Source organism: Podarcis tiliguerta, assembly GCF_965153285.1.
Source record: "Podarcis tiliguerta genome assembly, chromosome: 4".
NCBI lineage: Eukaryota > Metazoa > Chordata > Lepidosauria > Squamata > Lacertidae > Podarcis > Podarcis tiliguerta.
The window spans coordinates 48,185,914-48,198,299 of NC_139537.1; positions in this window are offsets into that span (position 1 = coordinate 48,185,914).

Here is a 12,386-nt window from a genome sequence, read left to right on the forward strand (position 1 = left end):
GTGTCCTCTCATTTATATTACACTCATCATTCACTGAGTTCCCTCTCCTTATATTACACATGGGCACTGAAATCACATACTAAACACTTTCCCAAAAATGCTTTATTGAGTTTCTATAGCAGTGCTTTACATTCTCAAATCATCCAATATTCAAGATTTTATCTGCAATATTTATCACCTTTCACATTCAGGAACCTCAAAAAACAGATAAGATTCCTGGATGAGCGCTGAAACTTTCCTACACTGCATGCAAAATATCATTATTTTTATTAATCTAATGTACAGTTGTTTTCATCAGAGTTCCCTACGTTCTCCCCCCCCCCCCCACTGCTCTCTCATATCTATAATTCAAGCATCTGAGGGGGGGGGGGAGTTTACTGAGCTGAGGGTATCAGTTTCAAACTGAAAATGGAGAGTGCCCTATGATCCCATTTCCCAATGACACACCAAAAAATCTCGATATAAGCCATTTTTTGAACATATAAATTAAAGTCACTGTAGATGCAAAATGGCATGGCACAGCCAAGTTATATGTAGGACAGAAGCATGCCTGGCCACAAAGCATTCTTCATTTCTACACTCTTCTTGTATATCAGGCAATAATTTCCCCTACATCTTAAAGAAAGATTGGAACTCAGACAGACTTATCTATAGATGCATAATATCCTGCCTTGAGGGCTCTGGAGAGCAGAATTTATCCGTAAGATTTAAATCAAGCTCTAAACAATATAGAACTTTACAAGAGCTAAGGATTCTGATTAAGTACTATCTTGCACAGAGAAAAGCACACAAGCTCCAGACCAGAAAGCAAGGCTAATAAATAAGTGTTAGAAGAAAAGATTCAGCAGCATTAAATATGCATTCAAAGATAAACAATATGCTAGTCACATATATCTACAAATAAAATTTGCAGAAGGGTGCTTTTGCTACTAATGGAAAACTCTAGCCTTAAATGAGCAGAAAACAAATTCAGACATTATCACAATGAAGCTGGCTACTCATAGACCTCTTGGGGCAGAGGGACTTGAATCGCACTCTGTTCATGACGGATCAATATAAGATCACAATTGGTTAGTTATTAAACCAACTCACAACATAAAATCACTACAAATACTACAATAGGATTATAAACCTAAGTCACCCATCTTTGATTCCACCTTTTACCATGGTGCAATTCAATCATGAACTGGTCCCATGGTGGTCATCGAATTGTAGAGTTGGAAGGGGGCCTGAGGACCACCTAGTCCAACCCCCTGCAATGCAGGAATATGCAGCTGTCTCATACGGGGATCGAACCTGCAACCTTGGCCATATCAGCACCATGCTAACAAGCTGAGCTACCCCTGGTACTTTCATGCAACTTGTTTTCAAGTGAACAAACTGCTGTCTAGCTGAGTCAACCCCACCATGAGGCAAGTGGAGAAGGCTGCCTCAGGCAACAGTCACACCAACAACAACATCTAAGACCTAGGGAGAGGAGATTCCCCATCATTTTTTATCCAAAGCAGGAAAGGGGAGGCTTTTGCAGCCTGAGGGCCACAGTCCCTTCCAGAAAGCCTTTTGAGGGTCACATAACAGTGGTGAACAGGGACAAAGGTCAAAGGGAACACAACAATGAATGTGAATTTTATCTTTGTACAGTAGAGTAGCTTCTACACATTCACACAAGCCTCCCTGTCCTCTATTGAGGCAAGCAAGAAGTATTGGCCAAGTTCAAGGACACATTTCAGTCAGATAGTGCAAAGCAGGGTTGGCGAGAGGTGTGGCTTGAGAAGGGCATGGCCTTGGAAGAATCCCATGAGAGGTCTAGAGGAGGACATTTGGCTTCAGGTCTATAGTTCCCCATCCCTACCAAAGAGCATTTCTCAGAGCATATACACACTTGTCATTGGGAAGAGCTGAAAGCTGCAGATTATCCAGCTGTGTAAGGAGATGCCCAGTCCTTCCAGGGCAACACCCTCTAGTACTACCTGGTCCTAGGTTGCTAGGGAACATATGTGGCAGGAAGACTATTCTCTGCCATGGTCTCCATGGAACCTCTGAAGAGCAGTTGTTGAAAACAGTCATGCCACCAGCAGCAATCTCTAAGGCCTAGAGAGAGGATAGCTGCCATCATCCCACACATACCCTGCAAGAACCTTCATAAATCAGCACTACCTTTTGAAAGAATCTTATAATTGTGTTGTTATGTATCAGTTTTCACTTATTATCAACAAGGCCTGTATTGGAGTCCTGCTGTCAAGTAGAAATATGGAACATAAATATTGCAAATGAAAAAAGAACTGAGATGTGATCAAGGATGGCAAAATGGAAAACCAACAGACCTAATGCATGATATACAATCTTCCAATACATTCACCAACACAACTTCCACTAAACTGAATGTCAGCCAGCCGTCAATAGAAATTGAAGAGGAGAATTTTGTGGTGGATTATTATCCATGTAAATCAATTACCAAAACATCTTCAGTCTAAGTCACACACAAAAGTAGACAGCCACAAACCTTTATGGATCTTATATCCTAAAGTATTTGGGAGTCAGGGGTAGAAACCAAGAAAAATAAGGCATATATTTGCTTATTATAGCACTTACATTGGCCACAATCATGTACAGTTTTATGCATTAAAACTATGTGGATTTCAATGGCATTTAACTGTTCACGGTAGAAGGCAAGATTATGGCCATCTTGTTTTACACTAAACAATAAAAATTGTGTGTGTTGTAATAAATACAATTCTGAGGAAAACAAGAGGGCAATAACATAATTTTCGGTAATTTTTAATTTCATTGAAGTAAAATAATGTGGCTGTCCTCAGCTATTTCAGATGTACGTTGCATCACTTATTGTGCCATATGCCAGATTATCATTTTGAGATGCCCTGTGCCTTTTTATCATAAACCCATAGCTGTGTTTGCCTGTCAAGTACATTTAGCAGGTACGTAGGTCTGGATTCTGCATGTTTGGTGCCTTTCCACGACATTTGCTACATTCAGCAGAATGTAAGATTTTAGATTTAAAATATGTTTCCAGGCTCATCCCACTGTGTAAATAAATCTATTAAACCAGCCTAGCAGAAAGCTAAGAGCTAGCAGACAGAAAATGTGCTTATACTAAACATTTTTTCTGTTAAAAAGAAAAAAAAGCATTTTCTATATAAAATGTAAATGGCGAATAACATTTGAACGTTGGTTTGTCCACCAGAGCATATAAACCATGTTATGTAACTTAAGGGGAGAGATATATACCAGTGCAGTGATTTTGTGAGTCCTAGCAGATTTGGATCTGTGATTTGTTTTGTTTTTTTAAAAAAAGGATTTATAGATGTCATTTCAATACAATAGCACAGTCGTTATGCACATTCCCAGAGATCGGGGCAGGAGGAGGAAGCTAGCTTACAGCTAGCAACAAATCAGTACTTCAATATATATTTCTGAATATTAGTGACTGTTACTCCTTTGTATGTATGCTTGTGCAGTCTCCCAACAGAGAAAAATACCAAGGCCAAATGTTGATCCTGATGGCTGCTACCTGCTTTAAAAATTCATGGTTCTCTTTATTTGTTTAAAAATATTTGTCATACTTTTGGAATTTATCTATCCACCCCTGTCCTTCTGCTTCATTCCTCTCTCAAGGCTCCTCAAGGAGAATAATCTAAAACACAAGGAAAAGGCATCAGCATTGTAGTGTAAGTACACATTATATGTTATGGGCATGAGAGAGATGAAATAGTGATTCTCTATCAAATAGCATAATGAACAGCAGAACCAATACATAAATTTAAGGGAAGCCTGTTACCTTATGGACCATAAAGGTGCGTGACTCCTTAAACTTTGGATTTATGGCTGTTGATGTGCGATATTCAACCTTGTCAGAGGCAATCTAGTGATTCTCTCAGAGATTTCCGAGAGCTAGATAAGTGGCCTGTACAAAGGGACAAGGGAGCAGGAAATCAGAAGGGATGTCAAAGAATAGAAGATAGCTTGACCCTTAAAGCCCTCAGATGTTTGGACCCAGGTTATCTATGAGGTAGTAGCCTTCTCCAATAAAAGCCTGGCCAGGTTTTAAGATTCTGAGTTTAACTGATCATAAACTTATGGAGTTTGAGGGCGCCTTATAGGCCAATCATCTGCTTGGTGCAGGAAATTTCTGACCTGAAACATCATCCATAGATAGTTGCACACCTTCTACTTGAAGATGTCTAGCAAGGGAAAGCTATCTGTGGGGCAGCCTTTGCCAATACAGACCTGCCCAGGTTTTAAGGTGCCCAGGAGAGAGTCTTCTTTATGTCCAACCAATGCCAACACATTTGGCATGTTCACAAGAAAGAGCCTTCTCAGCGACTGCACTTAGACTTTAGAACATCTTTCTAAGGACAGGTGAGAATTTTTCTCTTGCACCTTCTGCTAACAAGTCAAGGCAATGGGCTGAATTCAACAAAGTCATTGCACTTGTGGAACAACTTACATTTGTGCAACAGAACTCCATTTTTCTCTTCCACCTCTGTACCCCATCATCCATAAATCTGCTCTGGAAACTATGGGGGCAGGACTCCAAGCCAATTTGGGAAGTCATGTGCAGGTTTATGGGGAATTAATCAATTGACTACATCCTTGGAATGCTCACTGGAAAACACCAGTAATAATAATACATTGGCCATCAATGGCATTGCTTGTTCATCAATTAACAATCCTTCTTAACTTGAAAGAGGTCACCAGGATGCAGCCATGACCCCAAATGCTCTCATCAGCACCTGTGACTCCTGGAAATGGTATCAAGCCTTAGCTAGCCATCAAACTGACTCCACCTTTTTTGAAAGAAAATGAAAATGCTTTGGTGTTTTTCTTGCAATGCAGGTTTGGCCTTTGAGGTCAGCACTGATATTGTTTGCAGCTCTCCAACCAAATTTAGTGAGGGCTCTCTCTTTCTTCTGTGCTTTAACAGATTAATCCAAGTAATTCCTATTACTGCTAATGGGAGCAATCCGTTTAAATAGCGTGCAAGTAGATGAGGGAAATGGATACCATTTGTAGGACAATCAGCAAATACTGTAAATTGCAAGAAGCCCTGAAGAAAATTCATGTTCTATAAGAGTCAGTGTTTGATTGAAAGTGGCACTTCAGAGAAGTGCATTTTTGCCATTTGAATTGTTTCCCCCTCCCTCCCGCTCTGCTTTGTAGTGTGCATGATTTGTCTGTCTTGAGTTTCTGCATAATTGTTGTTCGCAGGGGTACATCTGCCGCATCAGCACTTCAAGGTACCCTTTTCAATTAGTGCACTATTGCCATTAAATTAAGGCATCTATTAAGCCTCCAACACAAATTCAACAGAGGGAGAAACTGCAATGTAGGACAGTGGGAATCTTTTGCTTACATTAACATTATGGCTTTTAAAAGAGCCAATCTACATAAACACTGTTATCCACACAAATGAAATACGGATTAAAATTAGTTTCCCATTGGGCTCATTTTGTTTCATTTTAAATGCAGCCATTCCTGCCCCGGTAGACGTTTTTGGAATCATTCTGAAGCATACTCGATCTGCCAAGACTAGCATTGCAAATGAATGACTAAACCAAGGAAAAGCCAGTTGATACATTCTGCAGGATTTTAATTTCCACTTGATGAGTTTGTATTTATGCATGCAACAGGATTTGGTAGGAAAGCTTCTCCTGGACTGTGCCCATATCAGACTGTGTTTTTGCATGCATACCACGTCTCTACAGTGGGAGAGGGAAGTTCCTCAAATCCCTCCCGATAGAAAAAGAGGATGTCAGAAAGAAGGGCTTGGTCTCACCTTCTTCCTGATGGGTGATTTTTCTGTGCACAGTTCCCCTCACCTAGCAAGCATGTGATCCCTACCCACTGCCTATAGCAGTCTATACTGCATAGTCTACAACAGTATTCTTTAACCTGCTGTCACACTGGGGCTCAGCATTGAGTCTGTCTATGGTTATAGCACCAGCCACATCAAGCGAGTCTTGGACACAGAGCCACCAGAAATGCCACCTTGCCGACGGGGTGTGACCAGCATCGCTGTGACATTGAAAGGTACCACCACAGCTATCTTGACACACATTTATTACCAGTGATATGCCAGGCCACCTCTGCTTGATCCTTTGGTTCTATCTGGTTCAGTTCCAAACAGGGTCAAAGGGCATGAGATGTTGTTGGACTGCAACTCTCATCATCCCAGGCCAGTTTAGCCAAAGGCCAGGGATTCTGGGAAGTGTAGTCCAACAACACACAGGGACCCATTGTTACAAAGCACTGGGCTAGAAGAACCTTTACCACTTAATTATGTTGAATATATAAAAGTAACACATCAAGTGAGGTTTTAAAATATGACAAACTGTCTTTGCAACCTTGAACAAAATAAGATAGCATACTTTAATACCTGGATGTCAAAAGATTTAAAAATGAATTACAGGTTTTGCTGTGCACCCCTTTTAATTTCTTAAAATCACACCATTTGGCACCACTTTCCCTCTCTTATTTTACAGCCTATAAAAAAATCACTTAAGGATAGGAGAAAAAATAAACTTGAAGGACTCTAAACATAATTAATCATTTTTCCATTTACCACTGCTTTTTTAAAACAAAAAACCCCAACCTTTATAACCTACAATAATGAATGCTATGGCATCTTATTTTAGAATTGTTGCTTTTATACCCTCATCTCCTATTTTTGTTCTCCTTAGTTGAATCCTAAACCTTTCAGCATCTCATTAGAAATTACTCTGTAAAACAGTATCCAGGTTTCATACACGAGGTAACTAGCTGGCACATTTAAGCAATTAACTCAGCTGAACTCCACTGAAGTCCAAAACTAGCTTCTAAAATAACAAGTGGCATATGAGACTCTGGGGGTAGCCTTCTCTCTTGCAGAGCCACTCCTTTGCTTACTTTGAAAGTAAGGATAAAAGGCGAACGATGTCACATTTGGAAAGAGTTTTCCCTCACCCCAGCTATTGCATTAGCAACTTCGCTTTCCACTTAGCGTTTTTCATTTAAATTGTTAATATTGATCTTTTTCATAATATAGTACAAAAGTCATTAGCAGTAGGCTCTTTTCATAATTGCAGTGACTTCTGTGTTGCACTCAAGAAGATTAATATTGATGTGATTGTGTCAAGAATTTGCAGCCTAATAGAAGGCAGATACTGTGTGATACAGAAATCTCATTGTTCACTTATCTGGCTCAGGTGAACTGGGCCTGTTAAGAGTGACTGGGTGGTTTTTCTTACCACAGTATGACATCTATTCTTCTTTGGTGATTGTCTTCCATGAATATGGTCTTAACATTGTATCTGTAAGTGACTGTGGAAGCCAATTCTGGATCTGCACATCCTTCCACAGTGGGGACATAGTTTCTGGGTGGGACTTGATTACAGTGAGGATTTGCCAAACATGCCTTCCTTTTAGCTCATTTCTCCCTCTCTTCCTAAGTTTGTGCTACTTCAAAGTACATGGCTCCTTTGGTAGAGGCTAGTCTCCAATTGGAGCACTCACAGGCAAGTGATTCCCAGTTATCTGTGTTTAGATTAGCCTTGAGAGCATCTTTAAAACTCTTTTGTTGTCCATCAGCACTAAGCTTTCCATTCTTAAATTGGAAATAGAGTAGTTGCTTTGGAATATGATAATCAGGTATCTGAACAACATGACCAGTCCAACAAAGCTTCAACACTGGTGATATTTGCTTCTTCCAGTACACTGACATTATTTCGCCTGTCTTCCCAGGTGACACCATTGATAGAATCTTTCAAGGAGTTGGAGGTGGTGTTTATAAGTGATCCACGTTTCACAAGCTTACAGTAAGGTTGGTAGTGCAATAGCTTTGTAAACAAGAATTTTGGTTTCCCTGCGAATGCCGCCGTCTTCAAACACTCTATGCTTCAATCTGGAGAATGCTGCACTCAGAGATCTCAGGCAATGTTGGATGTCAGCATCAATGTCGGCCCTTGTGGAAAGATGACTGCCTAGGTCAGAAAAATGATTGACATTTTCTTACCTCAGTATGGCATACCATTGTTTCATTAAAAACGAAAATTAGAGCCGTTACTGAGATTGCACAGAACCTTGATTATCTGAGAGGAAAGGCGGTCCTCTTCTCCCCAGTCTGCTGCTGTTGCTGCTGCGAGAGTAGGAGACACAGATTAAATCAATGCAATAAATCACTGGTTAGGGACAATAACTACATCAGAGCCAGGTAGCCCAGCTCTCATTCATGCTTTTTGGAGAGACTTCCCAGGACCTGCTATTGTATTACCTTTCCAAAACCATTAGTCTATCTATTTCTGTAATAAACTGTATGCTTCATTACTCTAAACTCTGGCTTATTGTCTTGTTGCTGATTATCCCTGTTAAAAATTTAATGGCCACCAACCTAGAAAGCTTTAAAAACAAATTGGACAACCTTGTGGATAAGAAGTTATGAAGGCTATACATTACTGTCCTGCCTCCAGTATGCCTCTGGTGCTGGGAATCATAAGGGGGAGGGTGCTGCTTCTCATGGGCATCTGGTTGGCCAGTGTGAGACTAGATGGGCTTTTGGTCTTCTTGGGTGGGTGGGTATTCTATGGTGCACCATTTCACTTGGTTAAAGATCCAAACACATGTCATTTGTCTGCACACATGTGTGTTGCTATGCATGTGTGGCTGAGAACCCACAAAAACAACCTACTTCTATTACCAAAATTAGGGCTACACTAAGCAAGCCTGAAATTAAGAACGGACCTCTGGAACGAATTAAGTTCTTAACCAGAGGTACCACTGTAGTGGTTAAGAGCAGTGGACTCGTAATCTGGTGAACCGGGTTCGTTTCCCCACTACTCCACATGCAGCTGCTGGGTGACCTTGGGCTAGTCACACTCTCTCAGCCCCACTCACCTCACAGAGTGTTTGTTGTGGGGGAGGAAGGGAAAGGAGATTGTTAGCCGCTTTGAGACTCCTTAAGGAGAGTGAAAGGCAAGATATCAAGTCCAAACTCCTCCTCCTCCTCCTTCTCCTCCTCCTCCTCCTCCTCCTTCTTCTTTCAACAATACCCCCAAAAAGTTTTCTTATCAAAAAGGCCTGGCTGTGCTGCACCACACAAAACATCCAAATCCCCAAGCCCTTGGGCATGATACATTGGAGGAATGAGCCTGTTGCCATCTCTTCTGCTGCTGAGTAGCAGTAGAACAGTCTGTGAATATTGTTGGTAGAGGTGGCATGCAAAACTGGTCAGCTCTTCCTTGCATATAGAAGCCCCAGCCAGGAACTCTTACCATACGTTCAAAAGCTGCAATCTGGTCATTTTTCAAAGGAAGATTTTCATTACATCACATTAGTATTCTTTTTATCAAATGCCTGTTTGGAAAACTGCAGAAAACCATCAAGCATTCAGCAAAATACATGGCCTCAAGCATCTCCTTTAATAAGAGCTAAACATTGGCTGGGATGTTAGGATTATTTGCCAATTACCTTTTCCAGAACTGGCATGCCATTATTAATTTCTGCAGAGAGAAAAAGACCATGGTGGGGGGGGGGAGTCCTTCTGGTTCCACTAAATTGGAAATCCTGCCAGCATAACATTTAATATACCCCACTTCCTTGTGCTGAGGGTTAAATGCAAGCAAACACATCATTTCAGTGTGTTGTAATCTCTCCTTATCTGGGTGTATTTGTACGTTACTTCAGCCATAGGCCACAGCAACAAAAAGGACAAAATATATCAGCCTGCATGCACATTGTACAAGGACTGCTTTTAAAAAATAGTGCAAAGCAGCACAGAAATAATCAGTAAAAATCTGCGTACACTGAAATAATATTTTGAAATGAGCTGTACAAACTCAGTTGAAGGTGCACTTTACCTAGGTTGATGCGTACATGAAAGTCTTGACACATGTGACACATAAGCCCCTTTCAAGCATTATGCACATAGACTGAACAGAAACTGAAGCACAGTGTAGACACCAGATCAGGTTAGGTCAGGAGTGGTGAACTGAATCTGTCCTGTGGGCCTGATCCTCCTCTTCCTTTGCCCTATGGGCCAAGTTTGATGGGTGAGTAGGGCTGCCCATCTGACAATCACCTGACATCACAGTGACATCAGGCATCCCATTATGTTTGCCTGTGCAGTTTGAAATCAAACTGTGAGTAAGGGCAGAGCATTTGCAAGCCCTCAATGGTCATCTGATTAAGCTCAACCATTAGAGAGGATGAAGAAAGTGTTGTGAGTGGAGTGGGGCCTTTCCCCCATGCTTTTGGCCCCCTGGGAAACTTAACAAACCTGTTGCACCTGCAGCTGGGTGAGGAGAGTGCAGCTGAATTGGACACAGCAGTGAGCAGCCTGAGGCAGTACCATCAACCTTGGGCCTGCCCATGAAAAACAAGCTTAGACAAGATGGGTTAGCAGCCATTTTCATCCCCATCAGGTTGCAGAGCTGGGCAGATAGGTTTAAACTCCATTCTATTTTTACCATCACCAAAACTGATGGGGTCTTGGTTGGGGGTCTATTTGCTCAGGTAAGCATGACGATTAGGTACCCCTGCTCTACTGTGAAAACAACAACATCTTCGACATTTCCCCCCTTCCTGATCACCATCAATGTAGAAGCAGTAGTAATTGGTGCCTAAAATAGCTGATATGCACTGTGGTGCGTGTAACAACTGTAGGCAGTTCAATGACCTGCTGGTTCATTAAATAGCACACATGTGTGAAACAAGATCCTTCACTTAAAGAAACAAAGCAGTTATTCATGAAAGGTGAAGAGGACAAATTCCGAGCTTGCAATATGAGTTCTGTTTTCTATATTCCATCTTCCCACTGATGTTTCAAATAAATCATTGCACACAACCCGTAAGTGAATGCATATGGTGAATGTATGTAATTACAGTAGGTGTAACACAGACCTCAGCGAGATCCCAAATCTATATCCTCTGCTTGGATAAATGTCTTACTAAACAATGGAAAAGCCTTTGAACAATCTAAAATCCTTTGATAGGTTGATGTTGTTTGAACAGCTAAGTGGATTAGGATTCCACTGAGAAGGTATGTATTTTGGCATCCCCTACTGTATTGGGGAATAAAACCCTAGGGAGCAAGGACTGTCAGAAAAGTTTCCAGCAAATTTTCAGGCTGTGTACACATTACCAGCTTGAAACACAACTAGTTCGGTCTGTTTCTCGATTCAGATCAAACTGGTTTGGGGAAAAACACAATATTTCATAGAAAACAACAAAATAGATGTGGACTGTGACTAACATCATGTGCACACCACTTCCCAAACTAGCAGTGGGAGCAGTGTGGATGAAATTACTCCTGATATTTTTCACACTGCAGAAGGACATAAAACTGCACACTGATCTAGGGGCGCCAACATGCAGATGTGTCTACATGTTAACTAGAGATGCCTGGTGCCACCTTTAATAAATCATGTAGGCCAACTATTTTGCTACGTGGCCATTGGCAAGCCAGTGTAAACACTTCCACAGGGCACCTGCTGCACATGAGAGTTATAATTCAGAAGAACCACCCAACATGGGAATAAACCTGATTTAATCTAAACCATCCAATCCAGTACCAGTCTCTAATAAAAACATGGCATAGGGCAAGCAATCAGAGCACTCTTTATGGACAGTGGCTCTATAAATTACAGCTGCAACATGGAGGCTTCCATGTGGTGACCATACCATGAGAAATAGCCAGGTTTAGACCTTTGTTTCAAAGTGACTTCATGGATCCCACTGCAAATTCCTGATACAGTTGTGTATAACTTCAGCAATTTTTTGTCTTCATGGAAGTGTACCATATTAGTTTCCATTTCATATTCCCAGTTTTAAGCAATATAACTAACTAAATAGATAAATAAATACTGGGCCATTAAAAAAGTGAAATAAGGCCATCTTAGCATATCCTTAACTGTTAAACTGCTGGATCAACAAATTCTCAACGACAACCCTCTGCTGTTATATCCTCTGTTAGATTGCCTTATACATCCATTCCTATAAACGGAATAATGGGTTTAATGGGCCGTTGGTTTCCCACTGCAAAAATTATGCACTCTCTTCAAGCACCATTTCCCCAGAGATGATGAAAAGATACCTGCTTCTGCCACTGTGGCTCCCTTCTCAATCGTATCAAAGCATGAAATTACCATGGACCTAGAAGTTCTAGAGGAAGGGCAAGTATGCCATGTTTGTTATACACGCATTGACTGACCTATTATTCTGTTAACAGCCCATACGCTTTCATGAAAACATTGTCAAAATAATAGGTGATGTGCCTGGACCTTGGAGGGGAGAGCTAATGTTGTTGTAATTGTTGTCTTCTTGAACAAACGCTGGCTATGTGCTACACATTGTGCATACAAAACGGAATACAAAAAGTGGCCATAACTCTGCGTAGT